Below are 15082 nucleotides of genomic sequence, written 5' to 3' on the forward strand. Positions count from 1 at the left end.
TGAGATGGACAGCCAGCTAACAAGCTTTTTATACAAATATTTCAGATCAAAGCCAATCCAGTGGGGCTCCTGAAAGGGGGAAGGGACACTATGCTCCCAAATATTAAGCCTTGACCCGCATCTTAAAATTGATATGATCAAAAAATGATCTGCATTGTCGGAGGCCTTTTTTCCTCATTATCATGTCAAATTGTACAGCTTTCCTTAGTGTTGAATGCAGAAAGATGACTATATTAGAGTATTAAGTGAAAATGACTATATTAAAGTTTTAAGTAAATATTAGGGCCGGGACTTTAACGCGTTAATTAAGATTAATTAATTACACAAAAATTAACGCGTTAAAAAAATTAACGCATTTTAATCGCACTTATTTTTGCACCGCGGAACGTTTCTCACTGGATGAGTTTCAGGCGTACCGATTATACTGGAGCACCAACTAACGTTCATGACTTCAGACAACAACAAACCACAGTGAACAACAGTGGGAAATGTTGTTTTAAAAAAACGGACGGATGGAAGCGTCGATAAGAGCACGGTTGTGTGCAAATTATGCAAAAAGGAATTTGCATATCACCGCAGCACATCAAGCCTCAAGTATCACCTCAATGCAAAAACATATAGCAGCTAGCGTGGACGTTAGCCTCTTTTATCGCGTTCACACCAAAAAGAGCCGGTGTCAGTACCAGATATGTTCGGCCTACCAAATATGTTCGGGTGTATTTCCGTCGCATCCGTCATCCGTCATATCCGTCATATACTCACCTCCCTCTGCTCCCAGCGCTATGCTGCCACACACCGGCCGTCTGCGGAACTGCAGCCGGAGGAACTCGGTACAGCTTGTTATGTGTGTGTACTTAATTATTTACAATTAAAAAATATATATATTCTGCGTTACTTTAGCCAACACTTTTATAATATATAAGCCTGATCATGTCGTTGAAAGCAAGTACAGATGTTCTCCCTTTTCCACAGTTCTGTGTGAACTTCATCTAAGGTAGATGCTTTGCTTCTGCACCAGTTTAGCAGAAGTCTGTTTTGTAAGACTGGTTTTGTTGCAGTCTGTTCATGCTATGTGTTTCTTGCGTAAGACTATATACACACGGAACACATGTATTACAGGGCTGTACCCAGTGTGCTTCATAAAACATTTTTGAAGCTTATTTTTTTAAATTAAGCCGTTTCCATGTTATAACAGCATCTCGTTAAATCAATATCGGAAACAATAATTGTCTTTTGTGGTTATTTAAATGTAATTTATGGTGCTATTAGAGTGCTTATAGACTGACCCGTTAATACAGATGCCCCCCCCCCCCCCCCCCCCCCTTTGTGTGCGGTGAGCTGGAGAGAAGGCAGTCTATTTATTTTGGTGAAAAAAAAAACCCCTAACATATATGGATTGAATCAGAATATTGTGTTGGATCAAAACATATTGTACATTTTGAGAATTCTTACATCTATTACAATACATTTTGAGCTTTGGACAATGTTTGGATCAAACGAGCCAGAAACAACCTTAAGCAGCCACCACTGGAATATTATTGCAGTAATATCATAATACTAGTAGCCTTATATTAGTGTAGCCTAATATTGATCGACAAATATTTAGAAATAAATCTGGTTCTGCCTGCCTGCCTCATCGCACTATGCCCTGCTGCATTACCATGTATAGTATTTACATTCATAATGATCCTTTTTTGTTGCAGAGCTTTAGAGGCTTTAAGAGACGAACTGTCAATGATGCCAACTTGGCGACCTACAAACTAGATATAGCAATCTTGGAGCTATTGCGGCTAGCTACTTTCATTGGAAAGAGTCTCTAATTTTTTGTATGTATATATTTCATATATCCATCCCAAGCTTACCTACCCAACTGAATGAATTCACACATTCAAGTAAATAGAAAGACAGCACAGCATTCAAGTGTTTATTGAGAATTTGAACTTCAACGTTAATGGAAAAAGCTCCAAACTTTTCTCTACAGCCCTTAGTATCAAGAAATCCTTCTAGTTCCTTTTACATGTGGATAGGAAAACAGCACAGATTGTTCAGAATATATGAGGAAGCCATCAGGGAAGCAGCATGACCCAAGGCAGGACTGCAGAGACAGGTTCAGCCACGACCCGAAGTCCACGACCCGAAGTCCACGACGGGCAGCGTCCGGGAAAACCAAACTTGAAGGTAAGATATCAAATGATGATCTTCATTAATTGCAGTGACAATTTAGTCTATTCTGACATTTGTTTGTGTGAGTTAATCTTTACCTATGATATCTGGTTGCAGAAGGGACTGCAATAGCCTGGATGTTGGTCATCAGAGTAGATGCCCTGCAATTCTCCTCTTTTACCTTTCCCAACATATCCTATGAATAGAAAAAGAAAATATTGTAATTGAATCACACTAGGACCACAACACACTAAATATGTAATGACACATAAACATTATTATCCAGAATAAGAAGTCTACCTGGTTTGCAGTTTTTGTAAGGCTCCAAGCATCCACGGCAGGTGTCAATGGTGTACATGACGTTGAAATCCTGCTTGTATGAAGCAGAGAACAAACTCCATGTAGCAACACCTGTGTAAAACAAGCATTTCAATAGAGCCATTAAAAATATGCATAGACACCACAGCTGTCGTATACTGCTGCACCTTCACTGAATCACTTACTCTCAAGCCAGCGAAAGTGGGCCCCTCTTCTGAAAGACACAGTGGACATTGTGTCTCTGAAGGTGGTACACACTAGAGTGAGTGATGAGTACGCTTTGTCACCTTCCTGGAGAACCACTTCCATCAGAAGGTCCGAGAGAAGACAGTTTGGCAGCTGTGAAGTATTGGTCAGACTAGATCAAACATATTTAACAACACATTGACTAGACTGTTGCCAGCACAATCGAAATACCAAGATTCTTTGGGCTTCAGGTAGCAAAAAGACACATTTTTAATATTAATGTTGAATATATCACACACATTTTTCTTATGTTTTGTTATTCTTCTCCTTGAGGTAAAAAACAGCTATCAATAAAGTTAAAAAAAGCAGTGAGACATAATAGTTGGAAATTCTGCCGTGATCACAGGTCGTTTTTTAAACAAAAAACAGTTACTGCTTCACTGAAAAGATATTACCTCCAATATGAAGCACATGTCGGACTTTTGAAACTGGACCTTTGAAGGAAAATATAAGGTGTGGGTCATGTGATTGTTTAATTACATGTGTATACAATTATCAATATGTATGCATGTGTTAAATAATCTGGATCTGTCCGTGGCTATAAAAATCACATAATATCAGGATGAAAATGTAAATCAGTGTCAAAGAAACTGTTGTCTATAAAGTAACATTTAAAATGTATGATTTACCCTTCAATCTGGTACCGTTCCATGAGCATAATGCACCACCATTTCCGGATCTGTGCTATGTCCCGCTAAAAGAAAATGTAACAATAATAAAGTTGAAAATGAATGGAACCTCATCATTTGTCTACTCAATGTTAGCCCCCTCTTCCCCCTGAAATACTAACTCAGAGGATAAATACTGACCTCGGTAACCAAAGTAGAGCATCTGTGCTGAAGTTGAGTGCATACTGTGAAAGGATAAAGATCTGTTAAGTTATGAGTTTCAAAAACTAACAAAACCCCTTAAAAAAAAGTGTCAAGGGAGGAATTTACCATCAGTATGAAGACACCACAGTCATTGCCCGTGGTTTGGTGAGGCTAACCCTGTAAGAATTTGGAATATAACAGTGATGTTCATGGTCAAATGGAAAATAAAGACATGTGAAAGCAGGTGTATGAGATGGTGGAGAAATGTACCTTGACGTCTCTGCCGAACTTTACTGTCCACTGACCTGGAGCAATGCGGTGCGCTAGGTCACTGTCAAAAGAAATGATAAGACATGGGAATTGATTTGGTGAAGGAACGCTATACACAATATAATTCATGTTTTTGGATTTCCTTACATTGAACTATTGCATGCCTTAAAAGAGGAAAGTTATGAAAGCCACTGAACGGGGCTAAAATAAAACAAACAAAAATACGTTTACCAGCCGCTGAACAAAGCTGAACTTGAAAACAACCTTTGAACAAGGCTTATAACAAAATGAATATTATAATTCATAGCATCCTGTTGCAGACTCTTTTTCTTTTGGTTCCACTAAGGACACTCCAGACTTTGTGGAAATGGAGATATATTATAAATGAATTTGATCAGATTCAGACCCCTGGTCTACAAGATGGTTACTGCAGTATTAGAATACTATAAACTATTTAGAACTCCCATACAAGCCACAGAACGGTGAGGGGGTAATCATGTTACAAAAACCTAAATATGTCCTTGTAGGAATTGTCCCCAAAGCCATCTGGCTTAAGAGGGTCGAGCAAATATAACTCTCTCTTTGCTGGCTTGATCACCTGTCAACCATTGACAAAATAGCTGAAATTAGACATAATCAAACACCAGAAGAAAACCACACAGCACAACTTATGTTCATTTTGTACATGCTGGTGAGATCATTTGGAACAGACTCACGCAAAGCAAATAGTGATCTGCCTTTCCTTGCTGCCGACTCCAGGCAGGGATGAAAACCATGTCCTTGGTGGCCAATTGGTCAGCCTAGTATTTTAAACAAGGGATTTTAAGTTGCTGTATATCAATTTCAAGAAACATAGGTCTCAAGCAACAGGAACTTACTGGAAAACTGGCCAACACGTCAGCTGTTTTGGACTTCCAGGTAGGAACCACATACATATCCACGATGTATATATCTTTGCCCTATATTGATAGTTTTTCAAAAAAAATGAAATCTTCATAGAAGTATGTTCAACAACAAGAGACAACCACACTTCACGAGATTGGAGTTTCACCACTAAACAGCTATTTAGAAAATATGTGTTATTCAAAAGAAAAAAGCAGGCCAATGATGTCTGTTGAAAACCGTACATGTCTTTGGGTGGCTTCTTGTACCATCTTCAGGCACGTGTTTCCAATCTGAAACAGTAACAACAGTAAGTTACCTGTGCCATTTATTTGAGACAAGATGAAGTTGGGAGGAAAGCTCAAGTATACCTACATTTGACTCCATGCACTGAGGAAGACCCAGGCTCCAAAAGTCCTCTCTGGTCAGGCACACATCACCCTCCTTCACAATGACCTCTGCTCCAGGCCTATTGTGGTCTAGCACATAGCTGAGCTGCAAATAACAGATTGCAAAACATACTTCAAGCCAATAGAAAACATAGAAAAATTAAAATCAAAACAATGCACCTCCATCACTGTGCATGAAGTAAACATATATCTACCAGCTTGTCTTGAATCGGATGTAGATCCTTTGCGTATTTCGCACCAGAGAGGGCATACTGGTGGTCAGCAACTGACCCCTCCGAATCCAACTTCGGTTCAGCTGTTATTAGATAGACACAAAATAAACAGTATTATTGAAGTACCACACATGAAGTATACCTAAAATGTGTCCTTGTATTGATAATCAAAATACCTCTCAACATAGGCCTGATAAAGGGCTTCAGCTGAGACACATTCACACTCTGTCTCAGCTGAGCTCCTGTTGAGCTCAACAGGGTTGCCACACCCTTGTTGGTGATTGAGGAAACCACATAAGGGCCAAACCAGTTGCACTCCAGTTTTCCACCTTTTCGGCCCTCCTTCCTCTTATTCGCTCTTAGGACCTCATCTCCAACGTTAATCAGGAAAGATTTCACATTCTTTCCCTTGCGTTTTTCAAAAGAGATTTTCTGTCTCTGTTGTGCTATTTGGATGTTCTGGTAAATCTGAGAAAGATATGTAACAGTTATCATTTACAGTCCTTAACATACGCTTGCATTTTTTAGGAGTTATTATGTTTTAAATATTGCCATTTTATTCTCACCTTCGAGTGCAAATCTGCAATGGTTGCAGCCTTTGCCTCAAGCTGCTGTTCTGCCTCATCAGCAGGCACCAAAACAGAGGTATCATCCCTGTCATTGACTGTAGCATTTATAACACCCGGGACGCGAGGGTGCCTCCCAAACTGGGCAAAATAGGGCGTGCACTTGGTTGACCTCTGAAAGCATAAAAATTCCTTTTAGTATCTCTGTTGAGTATTGTTTCCATCTGCATTTGTTACAACATTGTACCTGCTTTGAGGTGTTAATGCTCGCCACAATGCCCCTCAGATGTAAATCCCAGTCATTCTGGTCCTCTCCACAGTACTTTGCAAGTGCTTTTTTTATGTTTTGGTTTGTACGCTCATCTTGGCCATTGCACTGGGGATGGTACGCTGAAGTGATGCAGTGTTTTACACCCAGTGCATCAAAAACACCACGGTTGACCTGCAGATGGTTTAGTGTACACCAATTACCAAATTACCTGAAAAATCGTATTACATTGTTACACATAACACATACACTGTATTAGATAGATTATTGTACCTCATTGACAAATTCCCGTCCTTGGTCGGTAATGATCTTCTCGACAAGACCGAAATCGAGAAGAATATTTACAATCTTTTTTGAGACCTCAACAGCTGTTTTGTGGTAGAGCGTTTTTGCTACCACCCACTTCGTGAACAGATCAGTCGCTGTTAGAATGTATCTGCAATATAAAATGCAGAATGTTGTAAATACATACAGAATCACTGTAAATGATTTCCTTTCTTTTTAAACCAGATTCTTCACGTTTAGAACCTTTAAAGGAGGTTACACATGCTTCAGCCCATCATGATAGTACCTTTTGCCCTTAGCAGTGGAGGGAAGTGGGCCAATGAGATCCACACATGTCTCACTCTGTTTCAATGTACACATACAACACATTTCTGTAGATCAATAATCAGTCAGTCAGTCAAAAACTCCCACCCATTTCTTCACGTCCTCCCGCATAGTGGACCAGTGGTACGTTGCCAAAACCTTCTCGGTGGTGCGCCTTCTCCCTGCATGACCTCCGGAACCCAGGTTATCATGGCACTCCTTCAGGACATTGATAATTTGGTCCTTGGTGCACACAACCATCCTCTCATTGTCCTTGTATGTGTAGTACAAATCTCCAGCTGGCACAACAGGAACAACAAAACAATCATTTAGACATGTGTAGAGATGACATTATGACTAAAAGCTGTTCAAGAAATCCAGTGGCAAATGTGGTTTAGACGTAACAACTACAGTAATGTAAAGTGTGTATAAAAAGAAAAAGGAGAAACAAGCTGTGGAGTCCTTGCGATTTACTGAAAAATGTTGGAATTGCAATATGATAAACCATTAGAGGTATGATCACTTTTGCACCAAAAAACACCATTAGATAAATAGATAGATAGATATATACTTTATTGATCCCTATAAGTAAAGGGATGTGATGATGTCACATGTACAGGGGGTTTATACCTCATAATAAAAACGTATGTTCGTGACTTAACCATGGTCTTATTCTGTTACTTACCTTTGATCAGGTATTGTTTGGATGCCCTCCGAATTAACGCCTTCCTTTTATCATGCTTTTCAGCGGCGATGGTGAGATTGTGGTAACCACCATTGAGCACGTACTGCTTTATCTCAGCATAAAAGCTCTCCATTTCTGTCATGAAAGTTAAAATGGTCGCGGTAATTATGGGGAAGCGGAGGGATCTAGATCGTTCACACATAACAAGCTGTACCGAGTTCCTCCGGCTGCAGTTCCGCAGACGGCCGGTGTGTGGCAGCATAGCGCTGGGAGCAGAGGGAGGTGAGTATATGACGGATATGACGGATGACGGATGCGACGGAAATACACCCGAACATATTTGGTAGGCCGAACATATCTGGTACTGACACCGGTACTAAAATTAGTTCATGAGAACCTTTTTACCCCCACGAAAGTCCCTGCTAGAGAGCAGAGAGCTGCTAGAGAGCAGGGACTTTCGTACGGCTCTCTTGTGAGAAAAGAGCTATATTTCTGATTGGCTGGGCGGATTGCAAACCACGCCCCGTAAAACTCCCAAAAACGTTTGTGAAGCCGCCATTTTATTATCCTCGCATTAGCATTATTAGCATTAGCCCAGCGCAGAAACGCAGAGAGACTAACTTATGGCAACACAAAATAAAACATGGGAGCGGTGGAGATGAGGAGGTGTCGGCGTTCTGGCGATTTACTCGGAAGGCTTCAGTAGAAGCTGCTGGGAGTCCCAGCAGCTTCTACTGAAGCCAGTCCCCAACTCCGGGGACTTCCGGCCGGGGACTTTGGGCGGCAGTATACGCCGTGAAGTGGTTTGCGGCCTGCCAGTAAACCCAAAGCAGAAGAAGAAGAAGTGACGTCAGCGGCTTCATTTGCGTAATCCACCCCCAGGTTCAAAGAGTTCTCATGAACTAAATTCTCATGAACCTTTGTGGGAAAAGTACTGCGGTGTGAATGCGCCTAATGGTATACTAAAATCCATGTGAAAAAAAATTGCTTCTCACTGTTCTTAGGTCAAATATGTATATGCGATTAAAAATGCGATTAATTTCGATTAATTAATTACAAAGCCTCTAATTAATTAGATTAATTTTTTTAATCGAGTCCCGGCCCTAGTAAATATATTAAGTGAATTACTCAAACTGCATTTGTATAGGAATGATTCTGTCCTATTGGCAGATAACTACTCTTAACAGTGATATCTACAAGAGATGTAAATTTAACTATTTTCAATTGGTTAGTATTACATTTTGTGACAGTGTGGTGACACTCATTTTAATGAAGACAAATGTGTGTATCTTGAAATTCATTTATTTGACAGAGCTGGAAACTGATTGACTTACATACTTGTTTGTGTTTACCCACAGTCATCACAGATGAGCCAAACAGAGTAGAGGATGAAGAAAGGAGAACAGGAGAAAGGGACACACAAGAAGGAGATACAACAGACAAGAACGACAATGGAGACAACAATGAACAGGAACACCAGAACAGACAAGAGTCAATGAGTAACATGACTGATTTAGGGACCGCAGATACAGGGCCAAGGCAAGTGAGACATCACTGCTTTCCATCCAGCATGTTTGGCCAGCAAAAGAGATCATTTCAACCGCAAACAGCAAGAGATGAGGGATTATTATTTCCTCCTTCCATCCCTTTTTTCTCTTTAATCTGATTACTAACAACTTCTAATAATTTGACATAGTTTATGATTTAATTGGAAAATGAAGTGTTTTTAAATAATAAACCCGTTTCTGATTCTTTGATTTCTTTTTGATGGGTGTTGAGAGATGTATCCATATCTCTTAATGTTGCTCTCAAAGTGCACAAGATTGATGCTTTTAACTTCAGTATTTAAAAAAAGTCTTCCTGGGGGACCCCAGAGGAGGTGAGTTCCCCCCAAAATAGCACTATCTCTGCTTATGTAACTCCGGTGTAGTGTCCCCTCGGCAACAGATCACTCAGAGCTGGTGATTACTTTCCTGCATTTCAATGGACAGCATATAAAAAGGACACGTGAGCTGCATTGCTTAAGAGATCCTCTCATGCTATCTCTTTTACAAAATAAGTGTCCAGTCAACAACAAAACATCAGTGATCGTATAGCTATAGTATATTTTTCACAAGCAATGTGAAACATTAAACTTATACAAACTGGTGTACAAAACTCACATACCTGCGTTGGTCTCCTGGAGTGTCTCTACTCTTTCTTCTCCACATCTCTTGTCCACCATCAGAGATTGCAAACATTTCAGAAACAGCTAGAGGTAGGGGACAAACAACTTGTTCGCTGGGCATGTCAAAAACCTCCCTGCTTTGATCAAGACTTTAGGGAGCCTTTCAGCCCCTCTAGTAAAGGGACTGGAAAGCAAGCTTTGAAAATGCAGTACCATCTACATGCTGTCATTTTCCAGACACTGCTCTCAACCACTCAGGGCCTGCACAAATACCTGCAGAAAGAAACAATTGACTTGGTGCAGGCAGTGGATTACAAAACAGCAGTTGAGAACACACTGAAAAGTTACCGAAGTAACGAGAAAGCACATGAGGTCTATGACAAGACCAAGGCCCTGAGCAATGATCTTGATATTCCCGAAACTGACGCAGAGGAAGAAGCGTAGAAACATGGAATACTTTGTAGTCAAGGCATCATGTGGAGCAATGTGAAATATTAAACATAAATAAACTGGTGTATAAAACTCGCATACCTGCATTTCAATGGACAGCATAAAAGGACTCGTGAGCTGGGTTCTGGTGCTCAGATTAGCTATTGATGATCACGTTGATAAATCATAAAACAAATAGCCAATCACACTAAAAACATGTTGCTGTGACTGTGAGCATTAAACAATTAACATTAAACTAAACAAACACAACAGTACGTTATTGTCCTTATAAAATAAAAACATACATTTTGTCCACCGAGATAATACAGGCACCTTACCCTCAAGAGATCCTCACGTGTTATGAGAATCTCCCACAATCCATTGCCGTAACAAAGCTTTTTGTTTGTGACACCAGATGGCGCAATTGTGTATGTGCGTGTGGGGAGTCTTGCAGTAGAAAATGTGACTGTAGCGCCGCCACTGTGGGCTAAGCCCCGAATGTTTCCAGGTCCAGGCGACGCCCCTGGTCTAGGCTATACTCTCCTGACTCTCCTGATCCTCTAGATGCTTCAATCCTTCCCAAGAGTTGTGTATTAGGCGCCCTCTCTTGGGAGATTAATAACACCATCCTGGAGGCATTGAGAGAGCAACCAGACCCAGGCAATGGTCCTCCGAACCGTCGGTTTGTTCCTGATGCTGCCCGCTCCAAGGTTCTACAGTGGGTCCACAATTCCCGGTTCTCAATCCATCCCGGAGGAAACCGCACTCTTTCTTTCCTGAAGAGACATTTCTGGTGGCCAACGATCAACAGGGACACTGGAGTACGTTTCTGCCTGTCCCACGTGTGCTAGGAGTAAGTCCTCCCACCAGTCTCCTGCAGGGTTGCTCCAGCCCCTACCTATCCCTAGTCGTCCCTGGTCACACATCGCACTGGATTTTGTTACCGGCCTGTGCCCCTCCCAGGGCAACACCACAATCCTCACTATTGTAGACCGGTTTTCCAAGGCTCACTTCGTTGCTCTTCCAAAACTCCCGTCAGCCCTAGAGACCTCCCAACTCCTGACAGAACATATTTTCCGGTTACATGGTATCCCTGCTGACATTGTCTCAGACCGCGGTCCCCAGTTCACCTCTCGAGTTTGGAGGGAGTTTTGTCAATCCCTAGGAGCCTCAGTCAGCCTGACTTCTGGATATCACCCCCAATCAAACGGCCAAACAGAACGAACTAATCAGGACCTGGAGTCAGCTCTCCGCTGCATCACCGACCGAAACCCCTCTACTTGGAGCTCTCATCTCTCCTGGGTTGAGTACTCCCACAACGCACTTACCTGCTCCGCTACTGGTCTCTCCCCCTTTGAGGCTTCATTAGGGTACCAGCCGCCCCTGTTCCCCGAAGAGGAGCGAGACATAGCAGTTCCCTCAGTCCAGCAGCATGTGCATCGCTGTCAGAAAATCTGGAGAGATACACGATCTGCCCTTCTCCAGACTTCGGCACGGAACCAGCGATCAGCCAACCGTCACAGAAAGGCAGCTCCTCTATACGTCCCAGGCCAGTCAGTCTGGTTGTCCTCCCGCAACATTCCTCTCATCTCTGATTCCAAGAAGCTTTCCCCACGCTTCATTGGTCCTTTTTCCATCCTAAGGATCATTAACCCTTCCGCGGTTCGGTTAAAGCTTCCCAGAGATCTGAGAATTCACCCCACTTTCAACGTGTCTCAGATTAAGCAGGTTCACACCAGTGAATTGAGCCCTCCGGCCTTACCCCCTCCTCCCGCCCGTATCCTCTACAATCACCCTGCTTATACGGTGCACCGTCTTTTGGACGTCAGACGTCGGGGCAGGGGTTTCCAATATCTGGTGGACTGGGAGGGTTATGGCCTTGAGGAGCGATGCTGGGTTCCTCGTTCCCGTGTCCTGGACCCAATCATGGTGAGGGCCTTTCACAGGGCTCATCCAAACAAGCCTGGTGGTCGCCAGGTGGCTCCCATTGAGGGGGGGGGGGGGTACTGTGAGGAATTGCAGTATCTCCTTCTCCTTTTTTCTGTTTGTCTGTCTTCCTGGCTGGGCGTGGTTGACCTACTTTCCGTTTCCCGCCAACTCACCTCCGCTCCTGTTTCTCATCATCACTGATTACCACTACTCACCTGCTGCTACTTAAAACTCCGGTTCGATCATCAGACTTCGCCAGTTCTTCGTATACTCACAGTGGTAAACTCTAGTCCCGGCTGACTAGAATTGCTAGTCTTTTTGTATACTCTTCCAGTTGGATTTTTCATATACTAATCCTGTTCTGTTTTGTGCCTGTTCCAGAAACTCCATATTCCATTCCGTCCTGCCTGCCACGTCCACCTCCGTCTCAGCCCTGCTCCACGTTCTTCCCACTCTGTTGAGAGTTTGCTTTGTCTCCTGCCTGTTTTTTGAGGACTTGAATAAATCCAGTCTTTTTGACACTTCACCTAAGTCTCCGTCCCAAGTGTTCTTGCATAGCGGGTTCAAGTTTTGAGTCTCTTTACGAGGAGCGTAACAAGAGCGTTACTGTAAGAGACCGGCAGTGTCAGCAGCAGTAACACACCGCTCTGATCAGCTGGAGGCGCAGAGAAACTGCTGCGCTGTCTTTGACCCCGAGCTTTTTGGGAGACCTGATGTGAATATCTGCTTGTGGAGGAAGTATCCCTCGCACTCTCTCCTTATGTTCATTGGCAAAACCTGTAAATGAATGACGCTCAATATGTGTTACTTAAACAATCCGACAGGCATCAACAATTCAAACCTCTTGAGGGAAACAGAAGCCATCATTAAATCCACTGTGCCCTTTTGTCCAGCCAACACAACAGTGGGATCTCTCTCTTTCTTTTATTCTTACTTTCATTGTCCCTCTCTCACAGTCACCATGGTGACTACGAAGCTCATATGAAAAAAAAGCATGTCATGTATAATGAGACAAAGTAAAATAAAGCTTTGGACTTATGTGCTCTCCACCCACGTTGCCCAAAAGTGAGTCACAGGCCGGCATGATGGAGATGAGAGCTTTTACAGAGCAAGTGAGGAAAATGGTCGTTCTGCCGGCGTCATTCAGAAGTGATGTTAGAAAACGAGCAGGGAGGAACTGACTGCACTTATTTTTTCTTTTACTTTGCAATCTCACCGAAAAAAATTGACATGAATGAAGCCGCTGTGACTAATTTCAAGTAATGGCACAGTCACCAAGGAACCAGCTCCCCTCGGTGTACGCAACTTTAGAATTATAGTTATTTTCTGTTCATGAACTTAATTTCGTTTTTTCATGAAAATGTTTTGCTCTTACTCAATTTTTCTCTTCGAGCAACATGCACTGCAAGTTCAAGGGAACATATTATGCTCGTTTTCAGGTTCATATTTGTCTTTTGTGCCTCTTCTGTGCGATTTCTACCTGCTTTACTGTTCAAGAGTCTTGATTTTGTTCATACATACACCTCTTTTCACCCTCTGTCTGAAACCAGAGCCCATGCAGTCTGGTCTGATTGGTTAGCTGGCCAGCTCTGTTGTGATTGATCAACCACTTATAGAAGTCCCAGCCCTTAGCCTATCACGTAGAATGTGTTGGTACGCTACCCAATAGTGTTACTTAGTGATATCAGTGGTTCGCGGGAGTAAACAAAGGAGTCCAATGGAGGCGTCTCAGGCAGTGGGGGAGTGTGTGGGAGAGGACCTCCCTCTGTAGGGATTTTAGCCGTTGCAGACCTTTTACCTTCACACAAACATACTACAGGAAAGGGACCCCCAAGAAAGCATAATAGGGCCTCTTTAATTCATTCGAGTGAAGTACAGTAAAAAGATGAAAATAATCAAACAGGATAGTTTTTAGTATTTCTCTTCAAATTAAATGAATGTTAAATCCATTTTTCCGTCACAACCTGTATTATCTTAAGGTTAATTAGCATAATAATATTAGGTGCCTGTTATTTTACACTTGTTACATGACATTGCTTCATTTTCTTCAGGAGGAAGTAAATGAAAACAAGAACAACAACTAAATCAAAGACAGAGAAACTTGGGCGAGAAGTAACAAAAAAAAAAAGACTGTCCAACTATTGCTGTTTGCTCCCGACAAACAGTTTATTTTCTCCGTGATTACCCATTGCTGGCTCTGTCAGTCTGAGTGAGTACTATTCATTTCTTGTCTTCCTTTCTCCGCTCTTCTGTTACATAATGGCAAAAGAAAACATTATGGCAGTGCTCAAATCTATTATTCCCCGAGGGCCGGGTCTGAATAACGCACTCATGTTCATCATTCTTAACAATTGTTTCCTGTGCGTGTGTGTCTGTGTGTTTTGGGCAATTATTGCCTGACCTTTTCTTCCACCTCTCCTCCCTATTGATTGTGAAAAACAGACATAGATTAATAATTCACAAAAAAAAAACAGTGGGAGTTTTGACTATACTCTTGTTGCCCATGGCAGCAGGACCTGAGCATGTGTTTGCATGTGTTGCTTTGCACCTTCTTGTGCTTACAATATATATTAAAACCATCTGCTCTCTAAAGGCCTTTGCACACCAAGTCCTAACCCCTCACCCTGCCATCTGATAAAAATAGCTACACACAGAAACTTTCTACAGAGAATTGTAATGTTGTGTTTGTTCAGTCTTCCTTTTGAGTACTGTATGAGAAAAGGTTGAGTATAATGTGGGTCATTGTGAGCATCATTATTGCCACCTGTTGAACAGAGCTGTAGATCTAGTAAAAGGTCTGCCTGTAGAAATGTGACTGCTGTATTTGAGCTGGATTGAGTATCTTCATGTGTGTTTGAAGATTATATTTCCTGTCAGAAATGTGTCATTAATGGTAGAGTTGAAATGTTGGTGTAAACCCTGAGTTGATGATTTCCGGTAATGGCAGTCTATGAGTTTAGATTAGATTAGAAAGCTGATAATGGAGTTGATATTCCCAAATTCCCCTTCACACAAAACAAGATTGGGATGAAATTATCTGTTTTTTCAGAATGATAATTTGTTGAAATATAACCCTGCCTTCCGTGATAAAATGTTTCCACTTGTTCTCCTCTTTTCTTTCCAGTGAGAATAACTGA

The 15082-nt window shown here is 42.0% G+C and overlaps 1 long non-coding RNA gene across 1 annotated transcript; it reads right to left on the reverse strand.

Annotated features, from left to right (window-relative positions):
* Nucleotides 1–6257: 6257 nt before the first annotated feature.
* On the reverse strand, nt 6258–6904 carry LOC117548272. The gene is made up of 3 exons (XR_004569313.1): nt 6844–6904; nt 6421–6583; nt 6258–6321 (listed from the first exon to the last, which is right to left on the reverse strand). It is a non-coding gene; the product is annotated as an uncharacterized LOC117548272 (long non-coding RNA).
* Nucleotides 6905–15082: the final 8178 nt, after the last annotated feature.

The sequence above is a fragment of the Gymnodraco acuticeps genome, unplaced genomic scaffold, assembly GCF_902827175.1.
Source record: "Gymnodraco acuticeps unplaced genomic scaffold, fGymAcu1.1, whole genome shotgun sequence".
Taxonomy (NCBI): domain Eukaryota; kingdom Metazoa; phylum Chordata; class Actinopteri; order Perciformes; family Bathydraconidae; genus Gymnodraco; species Gymnodraco acuticeps.